This window comes from Dreissena polymorpha, chromosome 7, assembly GCF_020536995.1.
Source record: "Dreissena polymorpha isolate Duluth1 chromosome 7, UMN_Dpol_1.0, whole genome shotgun sequence".
In the NCBI taxonomy this organism is placed as follows: Eukaryota; Metazoa; Mollusca; class Bivalvia; order Myida; family Dreissenidae; genus Dreissena; species Dreissena polymorpha.
This window is the reverse complement of record NC_068361.1, coordinates 109,843,137-109,868,691: the sequence shown is the minus strand read 5'-3', so window position 1 is coordinate 109,868,691 and position 25,555 is coordinate 109,843,137. Positions and strand designations below refer to the sequence as shown.

At 36.3% G+C, this 25,555-nt stretch overlaps 1 long non-coding RNA gene across 27 annotated transcripts; it reads right to left on the bottom strand.

The window, feature by feature from the left end:
• Nucleotides 1-2,107: 2,107 nt before the first annotated feature.
• On the bottom strand, nt 2,108-25,142 carry LOC127838940 (uncharacterized). Of its 27 annotated transcripts, XR_008030074.1 has the most exons (17): nt 25,127-25,142; nt 24,292-24,353; nt 22,543-22,604; nt 21,706-21,767; nt 19,957-20,018; nt 19,121-19,182; nt 15,258-15,319; nt 14,422-14,483; nt 12,673-12,734; nt 11,837-11,898; nt 10,088-10,149; nt 9,252-9,313; nt 7,502-7,563; nt 6,666-6,727; nt 4,918-4,979; nt 4,082-4,143; nt 2,108-2,393 (listed from the first exon to the last, which is right to left on the bottom strand). It is a non-coding gene; the product is annotated as an uncharacterized LOC127838940 (long non-coding RNA). The 27 variants fall into 27 exon arrangements; XR_008030050.1 differs by lacking the exons at nt 2,108-2,393; nt 4,082-4,143 and having other exon boundaries at nt 4,205-4,979; XR_008030053.1 differs by lacking the exons at nt 2,108-2,393; nt 4,082-4,143; nt 19,121-19,182 and adding an exon at nt 17,009-17,070 and having other exon boundaries at nt 4,205-4,979.
• Nucleotides 25,143-25,555: the final 413 nt, after the last annotated feature.

The window sequence follows — 25,555 nt, the reverse complement described above, 5'->3', positions numbered from 1 at the left end:
ACTGTCGAGTTATAAGTATGTTTATAACAACTGGCCGACATCGGGCCGACATTGTCCTATAAATATCAATTTTATAATATGCTACATATTCAAACGTTATTAAACCAAATGGATTCACTAACATTGAACATTACAAAAAGGGTCTTATCTTTTAACAAAATATTTTTTGTTTAACATAAACGTCGGTCCGATGTCGGCCCAACATCGGTAAACCTCTGCCGATATGCCGTCATTTAGCCAATATCGGGCCGATATGGGCATGTTTGTTGGGGTGGTGGTATAGTGTAGGTCGCGGTGATGTAGTGGATGAGGCGTCCGCCTAGCGAACGGGAGTTCGTGGGTACGCTCCCTACTCGTGGAGCGTTCTCATTATCTCCTCCATAGACACCAAGTAGTGGTTTTTCCCAGGAAACGGACTCGACAGTGTCCATTTCTGTCTATAATAGGCCTTCCTGTAATAGTCAGCAATTGACTGTAGGAAGTACGAAGTAGAACTAGGATCTCTGCACACATTCCATATATTCAAGAACAAATATTCACACGAAACCAACATAAATACTGGCAATATTTTATATAACTTTTAATGTAAATAGTACGAAATTGTAAAAAACTGAAAACTAGTATAGAATTAACAAACAATATTGCTGATGCAAGCTCAGATAAAATGTTCCGTGTTTTTCGAACAGATCCTTGGAATACACCTGCCAGATAAATTGCCGGTTTTTACACAAACTTTGTTTACTAGAAACGAAAGTGAAAGTAGAGTTACGGTAAATAGAACAACGTTTCGATTAGATAAGATGAAACGTAAATAATGATTAGACGAGTAAAACATTCACATCGCGACCTGCTATTACCCGCGGAAGAGGCAGAGGTTACCTATTGAACGCACAGCCCGTGAATCAACCTTTGGGTCGAGCCAGAACCCCCGGGACAATGGAAGGAATGGAGAATTCACGAGTGGGTGGGGCAACTGGAAATTCCAACGATTTGGCACCTGGAGTTCAGGCAAGCCCTGCTGAACGCAGATTAACATAGTAATAGTTTTTTTCTTTGCAACATATTTTAAAGGGGCCTTTTCACAGATTTTGGCATGTTTTGAAGTTTGTCATTAAATTTTTTATAATGATAAATGTAAACATTGGATCTTAAATTCTCCAGTAAAAAATCAAGAATAAAATTTTAAAAAGCAAAAAAAGGTAACCGTCCACAGGGCTCGAACCACTGACCCCTGGAGTCCTGGAGTAAAAAGTCTCCCAATTAAACCTCTCTGTCATCCTTCCTTATACAATGTCGGATGCATTTTATACTTTATATAACCAATCCTTGTAGTTTCACAGAATATAACGACAACAACAGAACTCTCCAAATTATTAATTTGTTTCGCGTTGCAATGCTTTATAATTTTCAGGTTTTTAAATCGTCAAAAGATGCATATAATGGCTATTTTAGAGCATGGTAAATGTTCAGTATTACTGTTTCCTCACAAATATCATAACTAAAACGAAAATTTGCGAATCTGAAACAACTTTTTTCAATTTTGTCAATTTACCCAAACGTGAAAAGGCCCCTTTAATGACCAATATTGTAGTATTATTCAATGTGCATTTAGTGTGGCAATAGCATAAGAAAATATTATCTTCGGATATTGGTACTGCATTGGGAAAGTAGGCATATGTATAATACTCAAACCCAGTTAACTCACGGGTTGGGTTGACTCGCGGTATTTCATTAGCGCCCTCTGGATTTTGTTTTTAAACAAAGCTTGTCAAATCTCACAGAAGTCATCTCTCGCTACAGGTTCAAATCGATTTTTGGTAATTAAATGTTGAAAACCTCAGATTTGAACAATATTTGAAATTTTAAAGTTAAGTTAATTGTCCTAACGAAAAAATATGATAGTGCTTGAAAATAACTGTGCTATATATTTTATTTGATGTCTAAAATTCCATAAATTTAAATTGTTTCATACATTATTGATCGCTACTTTGAATGGAATGTCAGAGCTTTGATTATTCATGTTTAATTTAATATTGGTGCTGTTTAACCTATTTACTGAATTTACCGGGCGAAAAAAATAAACAACAATGGCGGACAGTAGTTTTGGTCACAACATACCAAAAGATTTCCTGCACAAATTCAATGTAAAAGCAATAACTTTAACAAAAAATAAAGTCAAACTTTTGCGCGTAGACACCCCCATAACCATACCTTTTCTTAAAGAGCATTCCAAGCCGCAATGATTTAAACAATAAAAAACATAGGTCATCCAATATGTAAGAAAGAACTCAATGCGAATCAGCGGTCACTGTTTTATGGCCATCTTTTTACCGGCATCTCTCCAGTTGATGATGGTTTCCCGCCAACTGTCAAAGTCTTATGTAGTCTCCAACCTAAAAGCAAAACAGGGAATTTGTAGTATACAACAATGTTTTCCCTACCACATGAACACAGAAATATTCAAAAATAAAGTCATGGCAAGTGCCCGTACAGAGAATTGTGTCTTCAAATAAATGAAGATTTTGTTTTTAGAGGGTATAGCATTGAACACCAAAAGTATTTAGTGTATTGTAACCTATAAGAGAAATTTATTTTTACTGAAATGTGTTTTTCTTTCATATTATTATCATCCCATCCATATTGCACCAATATATTAAGTTTGGCTGGATTAGCTGTCCATTTGGCCATTCTGTATCATATTTTCACACGCGGGTGTTTTCAGTCCGAAGAAGGCGATATTAGGCCTGTTAAAGCTTAACTGCCCCTTTAAGATTTAAAGCTGTTGTGTTCAATATCTGCAATAAAATACCAAAACAAACCAAAAAGACATGCAAGTGGGGCTAATGTGTGGTGGGGAAAGAATGAATTTGTTAGATATTTTCACTCTAAGCAATTTTGATAATGTCTTTTTTGTGTGTTTTTTTTTAATCATCCCAAAAATGCCAATTTCAAAGCAAAAACAATCCAATTTCATCCAAGACAATAAACTAATTAGTCAAAATGAGAGATCAAAGATACTTTGAAGTGTAGAAATCAATAAGCTTCCAATAACTTGTTATTTCACACCAATAAAAGTGTAAAATCTTGAAAGCGCCTTGTCGATCGGTGCCCATTTATTTACCAGCCGCCAATGAAATATTCTAGCATATAATGTCATGGGTGCCTTTTAACTGCAGCAGATGGTCAAAATGCATTGCCAGCTCTCATTTAGAGGTTCAAGACAATACAAATTTTCATATTTTGGACACAAAATATGTACTTTAGGCTATTTTTATGGTGGCAATCTGGTCCAAATGGGAGTTTGTAACCAAGCGAAAGAATACAATGCTCATTTGTTGGGGGGGGGGGGGGGGGATTTAAGCTGGAAGGAAAAGTTAAATTGAACAAAAAACACATATGTAGGCAAGCTTTATAAGCTTAGCAATGATGTTCCATGTAGTAATAGGGGTAGAAAGGCAGTTCAGATCAAGGCAGTGTCCTGAAAGGGGTTTCTAGTACTTCTTTTGGGGACACAGCTTCCTGCAGAATTCTCAACACAACAAATATCAATGATTCATGTCACCTTTCTATGCAAAGAAAAAAGAATAAGGACAATACTGTCATTAAATCACTGAATGAGAGAAGCATGTACCAAATAAAAAACAAAACAAGTTGCTGAAAGTGCCAAATTTTGTCAAAAAAATCCCTCTAAGGTAAATGATGAAGGGGACACTTGCTATAACAATCCTATGTTTAAGTAAGGCGCGACACCATTTTAAGCCGGAACCATGAATATAAGCATATTGTGAGAAAACAATACCAAAAACAAGCTAATTGTAGGGTAACAAGTAGCAAATCAACTCAGCTGTACTGCATACATGCTCAGGAACAAGGATAACCCTGTTAAGTGCCAACTTCAGCTGCCAACAAAGCACGAGCTTTACATGTCAGGACGCGGAACTATCAATACAAACTGCGAGGAGAATTACATGACGGCAAGGGTGTGAGTGACCACAATCCTGATTATGACAGTCTTTCACACCTAAAGCATCATACATATGCTTATTTGCTTGTGTACATGATAACAAAATGATATTATTACCTGTTTTGCCATCAACAACCCTTATCCAGTGGCCCTTGACTTAGTCGCAGACATTCCTCTTCCTGAAAAAGTCAAAATACCCAATAGAAAAAGATAAAAAAATGAAACAAAAACATGCATTTATGTATTTTAAGTGTACTTTTATGAATAATATGAAGTGATAAAATCTTGCTCAATTCATGATTGTACTAAATATGAAGGCTGGCTCAGTTAAGCATCTGCTGCACTGTCCATACTGTAAAAATGCCTGCCATTCCATGTCGGTGAAATGGGGCTCTGTTTGAATGTTCATGCTTTTCGCAAAAGTTTTAGTTGCGTTACTCGATCATGGAGTCCCTGGCGTTGAATTCTAACTTCATGTAACACATTAACGCGACACGGTCAACCAATATGCGGTTGAATTTAAGTCGGAAAGCAATTTAGCCCTTATTCCACTATATAAGGGTGGGGGGTCAACTTGAAAAACAACTATTCCAGGTCAAATAATCTGAATTCATGCATTTAATGCACTTATTTTCTTCCCTTTTGCTAAGAAATGACCAAAAATCTGCTTTCCCAGTCATATTTTGCACTTGCAGATGATATTTCATTTTTATCATAAGTTAGTTTAGGTCACAACATACCAAAAGATTTCCTGCACAAATTCAATGTAAAAGCAATAACTTTAACAAAAAATAAAGTCAAACTTTTGCGCGTAGACACCCCCATAACCATACCTTTTCTTAAAGAGCATTCCAAGCCGCAATGATTTAAACAATAAAAAACATAGGTCATCCAATATGTAAGAAAGAACTCAATGCGAATCAGCGGTCACTGTTTTATGGCCATCTTTTTACCGGCATCTCTCCAGTTGATGATGGTTTCCCGCCAACTGTCAAAGTCTTATGTAGTCTCCAACCTAAAAGCAAAACAGGGAATTTGTAGTATACAACAATGTTTTCCCTACCACATGAACACAGAAATATTCAAAAATAAAGTCATGGCAAGTGCCCGTACAGAGAATTGTGTCTTCAAATAAATGAAGATTTTGTTTTTAGAGGGTATAGCATTGAACACCAAAAGTATTTAGTGTATTGTAACCTATAAGAGAAATTTATTTTTACTGAAATGTGTTTTTCTTTCATATTATTATCATCCCATCCATATTGCACCAATATATTAAGTTTGGCTGGATTAGCTGTCCATTTGGCCATTCTGTATCATATTTTCACACGCGGGTGTTTTCAGTCCGAAGAAGGCGATATTAGGCCTGTTAAAGCTTAACTGCCCCTTTAAGATTTAAAGCTGTTGTGTTCAATATCTGCAATAAAATACCAAAACAAACCAAAAAGACATGCAAGTGGGGCTAATGTGTGGTGGGGAAAGAATGAATTTGTTAGATATTTTCACTCTAAGCAATTTTGATAATGTCTTTTTTGTGTGTTTTTTTTTAATCATCCCAAAAATGCCAATTTCAAAGCAAAAACAATCCAATTTCATCCAAGACAATAAACTAATTAGTCAAAATGAGAGATCAAAGATACTTTGAAGTGTAGAAATCAATAAGCTTCCAATAACTTGTTATTTCACACCAATAAAAGTGTAAAATCTTGAAAGCGCCTTGTCGATCGGTGCCCATTTATTTACCAGCCGCCAATGAAATATTCTAGCATATAATGTCATGGGTGCCTTTTAACTGCAGCAGATGGTCAAAATGCATTGCCAGCTCTCATTTAGAGGTTCAAGACAATACAAATTTTCATATTTTGGACACAAAATATGTACTTTAGGCTATTTTTATGGTGGCAATCTGGTCCAAATGGGAGTTTGTAACCAAGCGAAAGAATACAATGCTCATTTGTTGGGGGGGGGGGGGGGATTTAAGCTGGAAGGAAAAGTTAAATTGAACAAAAAACACATATGTAGGCAAGCTTTATAAGCTTAGCAATGATGTTCCATGTAGTAATAGGGGTAGAAAGGCAGTTCAGATCAAGGCAGTGTCCTGAAAGGGGTTTCTAGTACTTCTTTTGGGGACACAGCTTCCTGCAGAATTCTCAACACAACAAATATCAATGATTCATGTCACCTTTCTATGCAAAGAAAAAAGAATAAGGACAATACTGTCATTAAATCACTGAATGAGAGAAGCATGTACCAAATAAAAAACAAAACAAGTTGCTGAAAGTGCCAAATTTTGTCAAAAAAATCCCTCTAAGGTAAATGATGAAGGGGACACTTGCTATAACAATCCTATGTTTAAGTAAGGCGCGACACCATTTTAAGCCGGAACCATGAATATAAGCATATTGTGAGAAAACAATACCAAAAACAAGCTAATTGTAGGGTAACAAGTAGCAAATCAACTCAGCTGTACTGCATACATGCTCAGGAACAAGGATAACCCTGTTAAGTGCCAACTTCAGCTGCCAACAAAGCACGAGCTTTACATGTCAGGACGCGGAACTATCAATACAAACTGCGAGGAGAATTACATGACGGCAAGGGTGTGAGTGACCACAATCCTGATTATGACAGTCTTTCACACCTAAAGCATCATACATATGCTTATTTGCTTGTGTACATGATAACAAAATGATATTATTACCTGTTTTGCCATCAACAACCCTTATCCAGTGGCCCTTGACTTAGTCGCAGACATTCCTCTTCCTGAAAAAGTCAAAATACCCAATAGAAAAAGATAAAAAAATGAAACAAAAACATGCATTTATGTATTTTAAGTGTACTTTTATGAATAATATGAAGTGATAAAATCTTGCTCAATTCATGATTGTACTAAATATGAAGGCTGGCTCAGTTAAGCATCTGCTGCACTGTCCATACTGTAAAAATGCCTGCCATTCCATGTCGGTGAAATGGGGCTCTGTTTGAATGTTCATGCTTTTCGCAAAAGTTTTAGTTGCGTTACTCGATCATGGAGTCCCTGGCGTTGAATTCTAACTTCATGTAACACATTAACGCGACACGGTCAACCAATATGCGGTTGAATTTAAGTCGGAAAGCAATTTAGCCCTTATTCCACTATATAAGGGTGGGGGGTCAACTTGAAAAACAACTATTCCAGGTCAAATAATCTGAATTCATGCATTTAATGCACTTATTTTCTTCCCTTTTGCTAAGAAATGACCAAAAATCTGCTTTCCCAGTCATATTTTGCACTTGCAGATGATATTTCATTTTTATCATAAGTTAGTTTAGGTCACAACATACCAAAAGATTTCCTGCACAAATTCAATGTAAAAGCAATAACTTTAACAAAAAATAAAGTCAAACTTTTGCGCGTAGACACCCCCATAACCATACCTTTTCTTAAAGAGCATTCCAAGCCGCAATGATTTAAACAATAAAAAACATAGGTCATCCAATATGTAAGAAAGAACTCAATGCGAATCAGCGGTCACTGTTTTATGGCCATCTTTTTACCGGCATCTCTCCAGTTGATGATGGTTTCCCGCCAACTGTCAAAGTCTTATGTAGTCTCCAACCTAAAAGCAAAACAGGGAATTTGTAGTATACAACAATGTTTTCCCTACCACATGAACACAGAAATATTCAAAAATAAAGTCATGGCAAGTGCCCGTACAGAGAATTGTGTCTTCAAATAAATGAAGATTTTGTTTTTAGAGGGTATAGCATTGAACACCAAAAGTATTTAGTGTATTGTAACCTATAAGAGAAATTTATTTTTACTGAAATGTGTTTTTCTTTCATATTATTATCATCCCATCCATATTGCACCAATATATTAAGTTTGGCTGGATTAGCTGTCCATTTGGCCATTCTGTATCATATTTTCACACGCGGGTGTTTTCAGTCCGAAGAAGGCGATATTAGGCCTGTTAAAGCTTAACTGCCCCTTTAAGATTTAAAGCTGTTGTGTTCAATATCTGCAATAAAATACCAAAACAAACCAAAAAGACATGCAAGTGGGGCTAATGTGTGGTGGGGAAAGAATGAATTTGTTAGATATTTTCACTCTAAGCAATTTTGATAATGTCTTTTTTGTGTGTTTTTTTTTAATCATCCCAAAAATGCCAATTTCAAAGCAAAAACAATCCAATTTCATCCAAGACAATAAACTAATTAGTCAAAATGAGAGATCAAAGATACTTTGAAGTGTAGAAATCAATAAGCTTCCAATAACTTGTTATTTCACACCAATAAAAGTGTAAAATCTTGAAAGCGCCTTGTCGATCGGTGCCCATTTATTTACCAGCCGCCAATGAAATATTCTAGCATATAATGTCATGGGTGCCTTTTAACTGCAGCAGATGGTCAAAATGCATTGCCAGCTCTCATTTAGAGGTTCAAGACAATACAAATTTTCATATTTTGGACACAAAATATGTACTTTAGGCTATTTTTATGGTGGCAATCTGGTCCAAATGGGAGTTTGTAACCAAGCGAAAGAATACAATGCTCATTTGTTGGGGGGGGGGGGGGGGGATTTAAGCTGGAAGGAAAAGTTAAATTGAACAAAAAACACATATGTAGGCAAGCTTTATAAGCTTAGCAATGATGTTCCATGTAGTAATAGGGGTAGAAAGGCAGTTCAGATCAAGGCAGTGTCCTGAAAGGGGTTTCTAGTACTTCTTTTGGGGACACAGCTTCCTGCAGAATTCTCAACACAACAAATATCAATGATTCATGTCACCTTTCTATGCAAAGAAAAAAGAATAAGGACAATACTGTCATTAAATCACTGAATGAGAGAAGCATGTACCAAATAAAAAACAAAACAAGTTGCTGAAAGTGCCAAATTTTGTCAAAAAAATCCCTCTAAGGTAAATGATGAAGGGGACACTTGCTATAACAATCCTATGTTTAAGTAAGGCGCGACACCATTTTAAGCCGGAACCATGAATATAAGCATATTGTGAGAAAACAATACCAAAAACAAGCTAATTGTAGGGTAACAAGTAGCAAATCAACTCAGCTGTACTGCATACATGCTCAGGAACAAGGATAACCCTGTTAAGTGCCAACTTCAGCTGCCAACAAAGCACGAGCTTTACATGTCAGGACGCGGAACTATCAATACAAACTGCGAGGAGAATTACATGACGGCAAGGGTGTGAGTGACCACAATCCTGATTATGACAGTCTTTCACACCTAAAGCATCATACATATGCTTATTTGCTTGTGTACATGATAACAAAATGATATTATTACCTGTTTTGCCATCAACAACCCTTATCCAGTGGCCCTTGACTTAGTCGCAGACATTCCTCTTCCTGAAAAAGTCAAAATACCCAATAGAAAAAGATAAAAAAATGAAACAAAAACATGCATTTATGTATTTTAAGTGTACTTTTATGAATAATATGAAGTGATAAAATCTTGCTCAATTCATGATTGTACTAAATATGAAGGCTGGCTCAGTTAAGCATCTGCTGCACTGTCCATACTGTAAAAATGCCTGCCATTCCATGTCGGTGAAATGGGGCTCTGTTTGAATGTTCATGCTTTTCGCAAAAGTTTTAGTTGCGTTACTCGATCATGGAGTCCCTGGCGTTGAATTCTAACTTCATGTAACACATTAACGCGACACGGTCAACCAATATGCGGTTGAATTTAAGTCGGAAAGCAATTTAGCCCTTATTCCACTATATAAGGGTGGGGGGTCAACTTGAAAAACAACTATTCCAGGTCAAATAATCTGAATTCATGCATTTAATGCACTTATTTTCTTCCCTTTTGCTAAGAAATGACCAAAAATCTGCTTTCCCAGTCATATTTTGCACTTGCAGATGATATTTCATTTTTATCATAAGTTAGTTTAGGTCACAACATACCAAAAGATTTCCTGCACAAATTCAATGTAAAAGCAATAACTTTAACAAAAAATAAAGTCAAACTTTTGCGCGTAGACACCCCCATAACCATACCTTTTCTTAAAGAGCATTCCAAGCCGCAATGATTTAAACAATAAAAAACATAGGTCATCCAATATGTAAGAAAGAACTCAATGCGAATCAGCGGTCACTGTTTTATGGCCATCTTTTTACCGGCATCTCTCCAGTTGATGATGGTTTCCCGCCAACTGTCAAAGTCTTATGTAGTCTCCAACCTAAAAGCAAAACAGGGAATTTGTAGTATACAACAATGTTTTCCCTACCACATGAACACAGAAATATTCAAAAATAAAGTCATGGCAAGTGCCCGTACAGAGAATTGTGTCTTCAAATAAATGAAGATTTTGTTTTTAGAGGGTATAGCATTGAACACCAAAAGTATTTAGTGTATTGTAACCTATAAGAGAAATTTATTTTTACTGAAATGTGTTTTTCTTTCATATTATTATCATCCCATCCATATTGCACCAATATATTAAGTTTGGCTGGATTAGCTGTCCATTTGGCCATTCTGTATCATATTTTCACACGCGGGTGTTTTCAGTCCGAAGAAGGCGATATTAGGCCTGTTAAAGCTTAACTGCCCCTTTAAGATTTAAAGCTGTTGTGTTCAATATCTGCAATAAAATACCAAAACAAACCAAAAAGACATGCAAGTGGGGCTAATGTGTGGTGGGGAAAGAATGAATTTGTTAGATATTTTCACTCTAAGCAATTTTGATAATGTCTTTTTTGTGTGTTTTTTTTTAATCATCCCAAAAATGCCAATTTCAAAGCAAAAACAATCCAATTTCATCCAAGACAATAAACTAATTAGTCAAAATGAGAGATCAAAGATACTTTGAAGTGTAGAAATCAATAAGCTTCCAATAACTTGTTATTTCACACCAATAAAAGTGTAAAATCTTGAAAGCGCCTTGTCGATCGGTGCCCATTTATTTACCAGCCGCCAATGAAATATTCTAGCATATAATGTCATGGGTGCCTTTTAACTGCAGCAGATGGTCAAAATGCATTGCCAGCTCTCATTTAGAGGTTCAAGACAATACAAATTTTCATATTTTGGACACAAAATATGTACTTTAGGCTATTTTTATGGTGGCAATCTGGTCCAAATGGGAGTTTGTAACCAAGCGAAAGAATACAATGCTCATTTGTTGGGGGGGGGGGGGGGGATTTAAGCTGGAAGGAAAAGTTAAATTGAACAAAAAACACATATGTAGGCAAGCATTATAAGCTTAGCAATGATGTTCCATGTAGTAATAGGGGTAGAAAGGCAGTTCAGATCAAGGCAGTGTCCTGAAAGGGGTTTCTAGTACTTCTTTTGGGGACACAGCTTCCTGCAGAATTCTCAACACAACAAATATCAATGATTCATGTCACCTTTCTATGCAAAGAAAAAAGAATAAGGACAATACTGTCATTAAATCACTGAATGAGAGAAGCATGTACCAAATAAAAAACAAAACAAGTTGCTGAAAGTGCCAAATTTTGTCAAAAAAATCCCTCTAAGGTAAATGATGAAGGGGACACTTGCTATAACAATCCTATGTTTAAGTAAGGCGCGACACCATTTTAAGCCGGAACCATGAATATAAGCATATTGTGAGAAAACAATACCAAAAACAAGCTAATTGTAGGGTAACAAGTAGCAAATCAACTCAGCTGTACTGCATACATGCTCAGGAACAAGGATAACCCTGTTAAGTGCCAACTTCAGCTGCCAACAAAGCACGAGCTTTACATGTCAGGACGCGGAACTATCAATACAAACTGCGAGGAGAATTACATGACGGCAAGGGTGTGAGTGACCACAATCCTGATTATGACAGTCTTTCACACCTAAAGCATCATACATATGCTTATTTGCTTGTGTACATGATAACAAAATGATATTATTACCTGTTTTGCCATCAACAACCCTTATCCAGTGGCCCTTGACTTAGTCGCAGACATTCCTCTTCCTGAAAAAGTCAAAATACCCAATAGAAAAAGATAAAAAAATGAAACAAAAACATGCATTTATGTATTTTAAGTGTACTTTTATGAATAATATGAAGTGATAAAATCTTGCTCAATTCATGATTGTACTAAATATGAAGGCTGGCTCAGTTAAGCATCTGCTGCACTGTCCATACTGTAAAAATGCCTGCCATTCCATGTCGGTGAAATGGGGCTCTGTTTGAATGTTCATGCTTTTCGCAAAAGTTTTAGTTGCGTTACTCGATCATGGAGTCCCTGGCGTTGAATTCTAACTTCATGTAACACATTAACGCGACACGGTCAACCAATATGCGGTTGAATTTAAGTCGGAAAGCAATTTAGCCCTTATTCCACTATATAAGGGTGGGGGGTCAACTTGAAAAACAACTATTCCAGGTCAAATAATCTGAATTCATGCATTTAATGCACTTATTTTCTTCCCTTTTGCTAAGAAATGACCAAAAATCTGCTTTCCCAGTCATATTTTGCACTTGCAGATGATATTTCATTTTTATCATAAGTTAGTTTAGGTCACAACATACCAAAAGATTTCCTGCACAAATTCAATGTAAAAGCAATAACTTTAACAAAAAATAAAGTCAAACTTTTGCGCGTAGACACCCCCATAACCATACCTTTTCTTAAAGAGCATTCCAAGCCGCAATGATTTAAACAATAAAAAACATAGGTCATCCAATATGTAAGAAAGAACTCAATGCGAATCAGCGGTCACTGTTTTATGGCCATCTTTTTACCGGCATCTCTCCAGTTGATGATGGTTTCCCGCCAACTGTCAAAGTCTTATGTAGTCTCCAACCTAAAAGCAAAACAGGGAATTTGTAGTATACAACAATGTTTTCCCTACCACATGAACACAGAAATATTCAAAAATAAAGTCATGGCAAGTGCCCGTACAGAGAATTGTGTCTTCAAATAAATGAAGATTTTGTTTTTAGAGGGTATAGCATTGAACACCAAAAGTATTTAGTGTATTGTAACCTATAAGAGAAATTTATTTTTACTGAAATGTGTTTTTCTTTCATATTATTATCATCCCATCCATATTGCACCAATATATTAAGTTTGGCTGGATTAGCTGTCCATTTGGCCATTCTGTATCATATTTTCACACGCGGGTGTTTTCAGTCCGAAGAAGGCGATATTAGGCCTGTTAAAGCTTAACTGCCCCTTTAAGATTTAAAGCTGTTGTGTTCAATATCTGCAATAAAATACCAAAACAAACCAAAAAGACATGCAAGTGGGGCTAATGTGTGGTGGGGAAAGAATGAATTTGTTAGATATTTTCACTCTAAGCAATTTTGATAATGTCTTTTTTGTGTGTTTTTTTTTAATCATCCCAAAAATGCCAATTTCAAAGCAAAAACAATCCAATTTCATCCAAGACAATAAACTAATTAGTCAAAATGAGAGATCAAAGATACTTTGAAGTGTAGAAATCAATAAGCTTCCAATAACTTGTTATTTCACACCAATAAAAGTGTAAAATCTTGAAAGCGCCTTGTCGATCGGTGCCCATTTATTTACCAGCCGCCAATGAAATATTCTAGCATATAATGTCATGGGTGCCTTTTAACTGCAGCAGATGGTCAAAATGCATTGCCAGCTCTCATTTAGAGGTTCAAGACAATACAAATTTTCATATTTTGGACACAAAATATGTACTTTAGGCTATTTTTATGGTGGCAATCTGGTCCAAATGGGAGTTTGTAACCAAGCGAAAGAATACAATGCTCATTTGTTGGGGGGGGGGGGGGGGATTTAAGCTGGAAGGAAAAGTTAAATTGAACAAAAAACACATATGTAGGCAAGCATTATAAGCTTAGCAATGATGTTCCATGTAGTAATAGGGGTAGAAAGGCAGTTCAGATCAAGGCAGTGTCCTGAAAGGGGTTTCTAGTACTTCTTTTGGGGACACAGCTTCCTGCAGAATTCTCAACACAACAAATATCAATGATTCATGTCACCTTTCTATGCAAAGAAAAAAGAATAAGGACAATACTGTCATTAAATCACTGAATGAGAGAAGCATGTACCAAATAAAAAACAAAACAAGTTGCTGAAAGTGCCAAATTTTGTCAAAAAAATCCCTCTAAGGTAAATGATGAAGGGGACACTTGCTATAACAATCCTATGTTTAAGTAAGGCGCGACACCATTTTAAGCCGGAACCATGAATATAAGCATATTGTGAGAAAACAATACCAAAAACAAGCTAATTGTAGGGTAACAAGTAGCAAATCAACTCAGCTGTACTGCATACATGCTCAGGAACAAGGATAACCCTGTTAAGTGCCAACTTCAGCTGCCAACAAAGCACGAGCTTTACATGTCAGGACGCGGAACTATCAATACAAACTGCGAGGAGAATTACATGACGGCAAGGGTGTGAGTGACCACAATCCTGATTATGACAGTCTTTCACACCTAAAGCATCATACATATGCTTATTTGCTTGTGTACATGATAACAAAATGATATTATTACCTGTTTTGCCATCAACAACCCTTATCCAGTGGCCCTTGACTTAGTCGCAGACATTCCTCTTCCTGAAAAAGTCAAAATACCCAATAGAAAAAGATAAAAAAATGAAACAAAAACATGCATTTATGTATTTTAAGTGTACTTTTATGAATAATATGAAGTGATAAAATCTTGCTCAATTCATGATTGTACTAAATATGAAGGCTGGCTCAGTTAAGCATCTGCTGCACTGTCCATACTGTAAAAATGCCTGCCATTCCATGTCGGTGAAATGGGGCTCTGTTTGAATGTTCATGCTTTTCGCAAAAGTTTTAGTTGCGTTACTCGATCATGGAGTCCCTGGCGTTGAATTCTAACTTCATGTAACACATTAACGCGACACGGTCAACCAATATGCGGTTGAATTTAAGTCGGAAAGCAATTTAGCCCTTATTCCACTATATAAGGGTGGGGGGTCAACTTGAAAAACAACTATTCCAGGTCAAATAATCTGAATTCATGCATTTAATGCACTTATTTTCTTCCCTTTTGCTAAGAAATGACCAAAAATCTGCTTTCCCAGTCATATTTTGCACTTGCAGATGATATTTCATTTTTATCATAAGTTAGTTTAGGTCACAACATACCAAAAGATTTCCTGCACAAATTCAATGTAAAAGCAATAACTTTAACAAAAAATAAAGTCAAACTTTTGCGCGTAGACACCCCCATAACCATACCTTTTCTTAAAGAGCATTCCAAGCCGCAATGATTTAAACAATAAAAAACATAGGTCATCCAATATGTAAGAAAGAACTCAATGCGAATCAGCGGTCACTGTTTTATGGCCATCTTTTTACCGGCATCTCTCCAGTTGATGATGGTTTCCCGCCAACTGTCAAAGTCTTATGTAGTCTCCAACCTAAAAGCAAAACAGGGAATTTGTAGTATACAACAATGTTTTCCCTACCACATGAACACAGAAATATTCAAAAATAAAGTCATGGCAAGTGCCCGTACAGAGAATTGTGTCTTCAAATAAATGAAGATTTTGTTTTTAGAGGGTATAGCATTGAACACCAAAAGTATTTAGTGTATTGTAACCTATAAGAGAAATTTATTTTTACTGAAATGTGTTTTTCTTTCATATTATTATCATCCCATCCATATTGCACCAATATATTAAGTTTGGCTGGATTAGCTGTCCATTTGGCCATTCTGTATCATATTTTCACACGCGGGTGTTTTCAGTCCGAAGAAGGCGATATTAGGCCTGTTAAAGCTTAACTGCCCCTTTAAGATTTAAAGCTGTTGTGTTCAATATCTGCAATAAAATACCAAAACAAACCAAAAAGACATGCAAGTGGGGCTAATGTGTGGTGGGGAAAGAATGAATTTGTTAGATATTTTCACTCTAAGCAATTTTGATAATGTCTTTTTTGTGTGTTTTTTTTTAATCATCCCAAAAATGCCAATTTCAAAGCAAAAACAATCCAATTTCATCCAAGACAATAAACTAATTAGTCAAAATGAGAGATCAAAGATACTTTGAAGTGTAGAAATCAATAAGCTTCCAATAACTTGTTATTTCACACCAATAAAAGTGTAAAATCTTGAAAGCGCCTTGTCGATCGGTGCCCATTTATTTACCAGCCGCCAATGAAATATTCTAGCATATAATGTCATGGGTGCCTTTTAACTGCAGCAGATGGTCAAAATGCATTGCCAGCTCTCATTTAGAGGTTCAAGACAATACAAATTTTCATATTTTGGACACAAAATATGTACTTTAGGCTATTTTTATGGTGGCAATCTGGTCCAAATGGGAGTTTGTAACCAAGCGAAAGAATACAATGCTCATTTGTTGGGGGGGGGGGGGGGGGGATTTAAGCTGGAAGGAAAAGTTAAATTGAACAAAAAACACATATGTAGGCAAGCATTATAAGCTTAGCAATGATGTTCCATGTAGTAATAGGGGTAGAAAGGCAGTTCAGATCAAGGCAGTGTCCTGAAAGGGGTTTCTAGTACTTCTTTTGGGGACACAGCTTCCTGCAGAATTCTCAACACAACAAATATCAATGATTCATGTCACCTTTCTATGCAAAGAAAAAAGAATAAGGACAATACTGTCATTAAATCACTGAATGAGAGAAGCATGTACCAAATAAAAAACAAAACAAGTTGCTGAAAGTGCCAAATTTTGTCAAAAAAATCCCTCTAAGGTAAATGATGAAGGGGACACTTGCTATAACAATCCTATGTTTAAGTAAGGCGCGACACCATTTTAAGCCGGAACCATGAATATAAGCATATTGTGAGAAAACAATACCAAAAACAAGCTAATTGTAGGGTAACAAGTAGCAAATCAACTCAGCTGTACTGCATACATGCTCAGGAACAAGGATAACCCTGTTAAGTGCCAACTTCAGCTGCCAACAAAGCACGAGCTTTACATGTCAGGACGCGGAACTATCAATACAAACTGCGAGGAGAATTACATGACGGCAAGGGTGTGAGTGACCACAATCCTGATTATGACAGTCTTTCACACCTAAAGCATCATACATATGCTTATTTGCTTGTGTACATGATAACAAAATGATATTATTACCTGTTTTGCCATCAACAACCCTTATCCAGTGGCCCTTGACTTAGTCGCAGACATTCCTCTTCCTGAAAAAGTCAAAATACCCAATAGAAAAAGATAAAAAAATGAAACAAAAACATGCATTTATGTATTTTAAGTGTACTTTTATGAATAATATGAAGTGATAAAATCTTGCTCAATTCATGATTGTACTAAATATGAAGGCTGGCTCAGTTAAGCATCTGCTGCACTGTCCATACTGTAAAAATGCCTGCCATTCCATGTCGGTGAAATGGGGCTCTGTTTGAATGTTCATGCTTTTCGCAAAAGTTTTAGTTGCGTTACTCGATCATGGAGTCCCTGGCGTTGAATTCTAACTTCATGTAACACATTAACGCGACACGGTCAACCAATATGCGGTTGAATTTAAGTCGGAAAGCAATTTAGCCCTTATTCCACTATATAAGGGTGGGGGGTCAACTTGAAAAACAACTATTCCAGGTCAAATAATCTGAATTCATGCATTTAATGCACTTATTTTCTTCCCTTTTGCTAAGAAATGACCAAAAATCTGCTTTCCCAGTCATATTTTGCACTTGCAGATGATATTTCATTTTTATCATAAGTTAGTTATAAGAGAAATTTATTTTTACTGAAATGTGTTTTTCTTTCATATTATTATCATCCCATCCATATTGCACCAATATATTAAGTTTGGCTGGATTAGCTGTCCATTTGGCCATTCTGTATCATATTTTCACACGCGGGTGTTTTCAGTCCGAAGAAGGCGATATTAGGCCTGTTAAAGCTTAACTGCCCCTTTAAGATTTAAAGCTGTTGTGTTCAATATCTGCAATAAAATACCAAAACAAACCAAAAAGACATGCAAGTGGGGCTAATGTGTGGTGGGGAAAGAATGAATTTGTTAGATATTTTCACTCTAAGCAATTTTGATAATGTCTTTTTTGTGTGTTTTTTTTTAATCATCCCAAAAATGCCAATTTCAAAGCAAAAACAATCCAATTTCATCCAAGACAATAAACTAATTAGTCAAAATGAGAGATCAAAGATACTTTGAAGTGTAGAAATCAATAAGCTTCCAATAACTTGTTATTTCACACCAATAAAAGTGTAAAATCTTGAAAGCGCCTTGTCGATCGGTGCCCATTTATTTACCAGCCGCCAATGAAATATTCTAGCATATAATGTCATGGGTGCCTTTTAACTGCAGCAGATGGTCAAAATGCATTGCCAGCTCTCATTTAGAGGTTCAAGACAATACAAATTTTCATATTTTGGACACAAAATATGTACTTTAGGCTATTTTTATGGTGGCAATCTGGTCCAAATGGGAGTTTGTAACCAAGCGAAAGAATACAATGCTCATTTGTTGGGGGGGGGGGGGGGGGATTTAAGCTGGAAGGAAAAGTTAAATTGAACAAAAAACACATATGTAGGCAAGCATTATAAGCTTAGCAATGATGTTCCATGTAGTAATAGGGGTAGAAAGGCAGTTCAGATCAAGGCAGTGTCCTGAAAGGGGTTTCTAGTACTTCTTTTGGGGACACAGCTTCCTGCAGAATTCTCAACACAACAAATATCAATGATTCATGTCACCTTTCTATGCAAAGAAAAAAGAATAAGGACAATACTGTCATTAAATCACTGAATGAGAGAAGCATGTACCAAATAAAAAACAAAACAAGTTGCTGAAAGTGCCAAATTTTGTCAAAAAAATCCCTCTAAGGTAAATGATGAAGGGGACACTTGCTATAACAATCCTATGTTTAAGTAAGGCGCGACACCATTTTAAGCCGGAACCATGAATATAAGCATATTGTGAGAAAACAATACCAAAAACAAGCTAATTGTAGGGTAACAAGTAGCAAATCAACTCAGCTGTACTGCATACATGCTCAGGAACAAGGATAACCCTGTTAAGTGCCAACTTCAGCTGCCAACAAAGCACGAGCTTTACATGTCAGGACGCGGAACTATCAATACAAACTGCGAGGAGAATTACATGACGGCAAGGGTGTGAGTGACCACAATCCTGATTATGACAGTCTTTCACACCTAAAGCATCATACATATGCTTATTTGCTTGTGTACATGATAACAAAATGATATTATTACCTGTTTTGCCATCAACAACCCTTATCCAGTGGCCCTTGACTTAGTCGCAGACATTCCTCTTCCTGAAAAAGTCAAAATACCCAATAGAAAAAGATAAAAAAATGAAACAAAAACATGCATTTATGTATTTTAAGTGTACTTTTATGAATAATATGAAGTGATAAAATCTTGCTCAATTCATGATTGTACTAAATATGAAGGCTGGCTCAGTTAAGCATCTGCTGCACTGTCCATACTGTAAAAATGCCTGCCATTCCATGTCGGTGAAATGGGGCTCTGTTTGAATGTTCATGCTTTTCGCAAAAGTTTTAGTTGCGTTACTCGATCATGGAGTCCCTGGCGTTGAATTCTAACTTCATGTAACACATTAACGCGACACGGTCAACCAATATGCGGTTGAATTTAAGTCGGAAAGCAATTTAGCCCTTATTCCACTATATAAGGGTGGGGGGTCAACTTGAAAAACAACTATTCCAGGTCAAATAATCTGAATTCATGCATTTAATGCACTTATTTTCTTCCCTTTTGCTAAGAAATGACCAAAAATCTGCTTTCCCAGTCATATTTTGCACTTGCAGATGATATTTCATTTTTATCATAAGTTAGTTTAGGTCACAACATACCAAAAGATTTCCTGCACAAATTCAATGTAAAAGCAATAACTTTAACAAAAAATAAAGTCAAACTTTTGCGCGTAGACACCCCCATAACCATACCTTTTCTTAAAGAGCATTCCAAGCCGCAATGATTTAAACAATAAAAAACATAGGTCATCCAATATGTAAGAAAGAACTCAATGCGAATCAGCGGTCACTGTTTTATGGCCATCTTTTTACCGGCATCTCTCCAGTTGATGATGGTTTCCCGCCAACTGTCAAAGTCTTATGTAGTCTCCAACCTAAAAGCAAAACAGGGAATTTGTAGTATACAACAATGTTTTCCCTACCACATGAACACAGAAATATTCAAAAATAAAGTCATGGCAAGTGCCCGTACAGAGAATTGTGTCTTCAAATAAATGAAGATTTTGTTTTTAGAGGGTATAGCATTGAACACCAAAAGTATTTAGTGTATTGTAACCTATAAGAGAAATTTATTTTTACTGAAATGTGTTTTTCTTTCATATTATTATCATCCCATCCATATTGCACCAATATATTAAGTTTGGCTGGATTAGCTGTCCATTTGGCCATTCTGTATCATATTTTCACACGCGGGTGTTTTCAGTCCGAAGAAGGCGATATTAGGCCTGTTAAAGCTTAACTGCCCCTTTAAGATTTAAAGCTGTTGTGTTCAATATCTGCAATAAAATACCAAAACAAACCAAAAAGACATGCAAGTGGGGCTAATGTGTGGTGGGGAAAGAATGAATTTGTTAGATATTTTCACTCTAAGCAATTTTGATAATGTCTTTTTTGTGTGTTTTTTTTTAATCATCCCAAAAATGCCAATTTCAAAGCAAAAACAATCCAATTTCATCCAAGACAATAAACTAATTAGTCAAAATGAGAGATCAAAGATACTTTGAAGTGTAGAAATCAATAAGCTTCCAATAACTTGTTATTTCACACCAATAAAAGTGTAAAATCTTGAAAGCGCCTTGTCGATCGGTGCCCATTTATTTACCAGCCGCCAATGAAATATTCTAGCATATAATGTCATGGGTGCCTTTTAACTGCAGCAGATGGTCAAAATGCATTGCCAGCTCTCATTTAGAGGTTCAAGACAATACAAATTTTCATATTTTGGACACAAAATATGTACTTTAGGCTATTTTTATGGTGGCAATCTGGTCCAAATGGGAGTTTGTAACCAAGCGAAAGAATACAATGCTCATTTGTTGGGGGGGGGGGGGGGGATTTAAGCTGGAAGGAAAAGTTAAATTGAACAAAAAACACATATGTAGGCAAGCATTATAAGCTTAGCAATGATGTTCCATGTAGTAATAGGGGTAGAAAGGCAGTTCAGATCAAGGCAGTGTCCTGAAAGGGGTTTCTAGTACTTCTTTTGGGGACACAGCTTCCTGCAGAATTCTCAACACAACAAATATCAATGATTCATGTCACCTTTCTATGCAAAGAAAAAAGAATAAGGACAATACTGTCATTAAATCACTGAATGAGAGAAGCATGTACCAAATAAAAAACAAAACAAGTTGCTGAAAGTGCCAAATTTTGTCAAAAAAATCCCTCTAAGGTAAATGATGAAGGGGACACTTGCTATAACAATCCTATGTTTAAGTAAGGCGCGACACCATTTTAAGCCGGAACCATGAATATAAGCATATTGTGAGAAAACAATACCAAAAACAAGCTAATTGTAGGGTAACAAGTAGCAAATCAACTCAGCTGTACTGCATACATGCTCAGGAACAAGGATAACCCTGTTAAGTGCCAACTTCAGCTGCCAACAAAGCACGAGCTTTACATGTCAGGACGCGGAACTATCAATACAAACTGCGAGGAGAATTACATGACGGCAAGGGTGTGAGTGACCACAATCCTGATTATGACAGTCTTTCACACCTAAAGCATCATACATATGCTTATTTGCTTGTGTACATGATAACAAAATGATATTATTACCTGTTTTGCCATCAACAACCCTTATCCAGTGGCCCTTGACTTAGTCGCAGACATTCCTCTTCCTGAAAAAGTCAAAATACCCAATAGAAAAAGATAAAAAAATGAAACAAAAACATGCATTTATGTATTTTAAGTGTACTTTTATGAATAATATGAAGTGATAAAATCTTGCTCAATTCATGATTGTACTAAATATGAAGGCTGGCTCAGTTAAGCATCTGCTGCACTGTCCATACTGTAAAAATGCCTGCCATTCCATGTCGGTGAAATGGGGCTCTGTTTGAATGTTCATGCTTTTCGCAAAAGTTTTAGTTGCGTTACTCGATCATGGAGTCCCTGGCGTTGAATTCTAACTTCATGTAACACATTAACGCGACACGGTCAACCAATATGCGGTTGAATTTAAGTCGGAAAGCAATTTAGCCCTTATTCCACTATATAAGGGTGGGGGGGTCAACTTGAAAAACAACTATTCCAGGTCAAATAATCTGAATTCATGCATTTAATGCACTTATTTTCTTCCCTTTTGCTAAGAAATGACCAAAAATCTGCTTTCCCAGTCATATTTTGCACTTGCAGATGATATTTCATTTTTATCATAAGTTAGTTTAGGTCACAACATACCAAAAGATTTCCTGCACAAATTCAATGTAAAAGCAATAACTTTAACAAAAAATAAAGTCAAACTTTTGCGCGTAGACACCCCCATAACCATACCTTTTCTTAAAGAGCATTCCAAGCCGCAATGATTTAAACAATAAAAAACATAGGTCATCCAATATGTAAGAAAGAACTCAATGCGAATCAGCGGTCACTGTTTTATGGCCATCTTTTTACCGGCATCTCTCCAGTTGATGATGGTTTCCCGCCAACTGTCAAAGTCTTATGTAGTCTCCAACCTAAAAGCAAAACAGGGAATTTGTAGTATACAACAATGTTTTCCCTACCACATGAACACAGAAATATTCAAAAATAAAGTCATGGCAAGTGCCCGTACAGAGAATTGTGTCTTCAAATAAATGAAGATTTTGTTTTTAGAGGGTATAGCATTGAACACCAAAAGTATTTAGTGTATTGTAACCTATAAGAGAAATTTATTTTTACTGAAATGTGTTTTTCTTTCATATTATTATCATCCCATCCATATTGCACCAATATATTAAGTTTGGCTGGATTAGCTGTCCATTTGGCCATTCTGTATCATATTTTCACACGCGGGTGTTTTCAGTCCGAAGAAGGCGATATTAGGCCTGTTAAAGCTTAACTGCCCCTTTAAGATTTAAAGCTGTTGTGTTCAATATCTGCAATAAAATACCAAAACAAACCAAAAAGACATGCAAGTGGGGCTAATGTGTGGTGGGGAAAGAATGAATTTGTTAGATATTTTCACTCTAAGCAATTTTGATAATGTCTTTTTTGTGTGTTTTTTTTTAATCATCCCAAAAATGCCAATTTCAAAGCAAAAAACAATCCAATTTCATCCAAGACAATAAACTAATTAGTCAAAATGAGAGATCAAAGATACTTTGAAGTGTAGAAATCAATAAGCTTCCAATAACTTGTTATTTCACACCAATAAAAGTGTAAAATCTTGAAAGCGCCTTGTCGATCGGTGCCCATTTATTTACCAGCCGCCAATGAAATATTCTAGCATATAATGTCATGGGTGCCTTTTAACTGCAGCAGATGGTCAAAATGCATTGCCAGCTCTCATTTAGAGGTTCAAGACAATACAAATTTTCATATTTTGGACACAAAATATGTACTTTAGGCTATTTTTATGGTGGCAATCTGGTCCAAATGGGAGTTTGTAACCAAGCGAAAGAATACAATGCTCATTTGTTGGGGGGGGGGGGGGGGTTTAAGCTGGAAGGAAAAGTTAAATTGAACAAAAAACACATATGTAGGCAAGCATTATAAGCTTAGCAATGATGTTCCATGTAGTAACAGGGGTAGAAAGGCAGTTCAGATCAAGGCAGTGTCCTGAAAGGGGTTTCTAGTACTTCTTTTGGGGACACAGCTTCCTGCAGAATTCTCAACACAACAAATATCAATGATTCATGTCACCTTTCTATGCAAAGAAAAAAGAATAAGGACAATACTGTCATTAAATCACTGAATGAGAGAAGCATGTACCAAATAAAAAACAAAACAAGTTGCTGAAAGTGCCAAATTTTGTCAAAAAAATCCCTCTAAGGTAAATGATGAAGGGGACACTTGCTATAACAATCCTATGTTTAAGTAAGGCGCGACACCATTTTAAGCCGGAACCATGAATATAAGCATATTGTGAGAAAACAATACCAAAAACAAGCTAATTGTAGGGTAACAAGTAGCAAATCAACTCAGCTGTACTGCATACATGCTCAGGAACAAGGATAACCCTGTTAAGTGCCAACTTCAGCTGCCAACAAAGCACGAGCTTTACATGTCAGGACGCGGAACTATCAATACAAACTGCGAGGAGAATTACATGACGGCAAGGGTGTGAGTGACCACAATCCTGATTATGACAGTCTTTCACACCTAAAGCATCATACATATGCTTATTTGCTTGTGTACATGATAACAAAATGATATTATTACCTGTTTTGCCATCAACAACCCTTATCCAGTGGCCCTTGACTTAGTCGCAGACATTCCTCTTCCTGAAAAAGTCAAAATACCCAATAGAAAAAGATAAAAAAATGAAACAAAAACATGCATTTATGTATTTTAAGTGTACTTTTATGAATATATGAAGTGATAAAATCTTTGCTCAATTCATGATTGTACTAAATATGAAGGCTGGCTCAGTTAAGCATCTGCTGCACTGTCCATACTGTAAAAATGCCTGCCATTCCATGTCGGTGAAATGGGGCTCCTGTTTGAATGTTCATGCTTTTCGCAAAAGTTTTAGTTGCGTTACTCGATCATGGAGTCCCTGGCGTTGAATTCTAACTTCATGTAACACATAACGCGACACGGTCAACCAATATGCGGTTGTTTGAATTTAAGTCGGAAAGCAATTTAGCCCTTATTCCACTATATAAGGGTGGGGGGTCAACTTGAAAAACAACTATTCCAGGTCAAATAATCTGAATTCATGCATTTAATGCACTTATTTTCTTCACTTTTGCTAAGAAATGACCAAAAATCTGCTTTCCCAGTCATATTTTGCACTTGCAGATGATATTTCATTTTTATCATAAGTTAGTTTAGGTCACAACATACCAAAAGATTTCCTGCACAAATTCAATGTAAAGCAAATAACTTTAACAAAAATAAAGTCAAACTTTTGCGCGTAGACACCCCCACTAACCATACCTTTTCTTAAAGAGCATTCCAAGCCGCAATGATTAAACAATAAAAAACATAGGTCATCAATATGTAAGAAAGAACAATGCGAATCCGCGGTCACTGTTTATGGCCATCTTTTTACCGGCATCTCTCCAGTGATGATGGTTTCCAGCCAACTGTCAAAAGTCTTATGTAGTCTCAACCTAAAGCAAACAGGGAATTGTAGTATACAACAATGTTTTTCCCTACCACATGAACACAGACATATTCAAAAACTCAAGTCATGGCAAGTGCCCGTACAGAGAATTGTGTCTTCAAATAACTGAAGATTTTGTTTTTAGAGGGTTATAGCATGAACACCAAAAGTATTTAGTGTATTGTAACCTATAAGAGAAATTATTTTTACTGAAATTGTGTTTTTTTCATATTATTATCATCCCATCCATATTGCACCAATATATTAAGTTTGGCTGGATAGCTGTCCATTTGGCCATTCTGTATCATATTTTCACACGCGGGTGTTTTCAGTCCGAAGAAGGCGATATTAGGCCTGTTAAAGCTAACTGCCCCT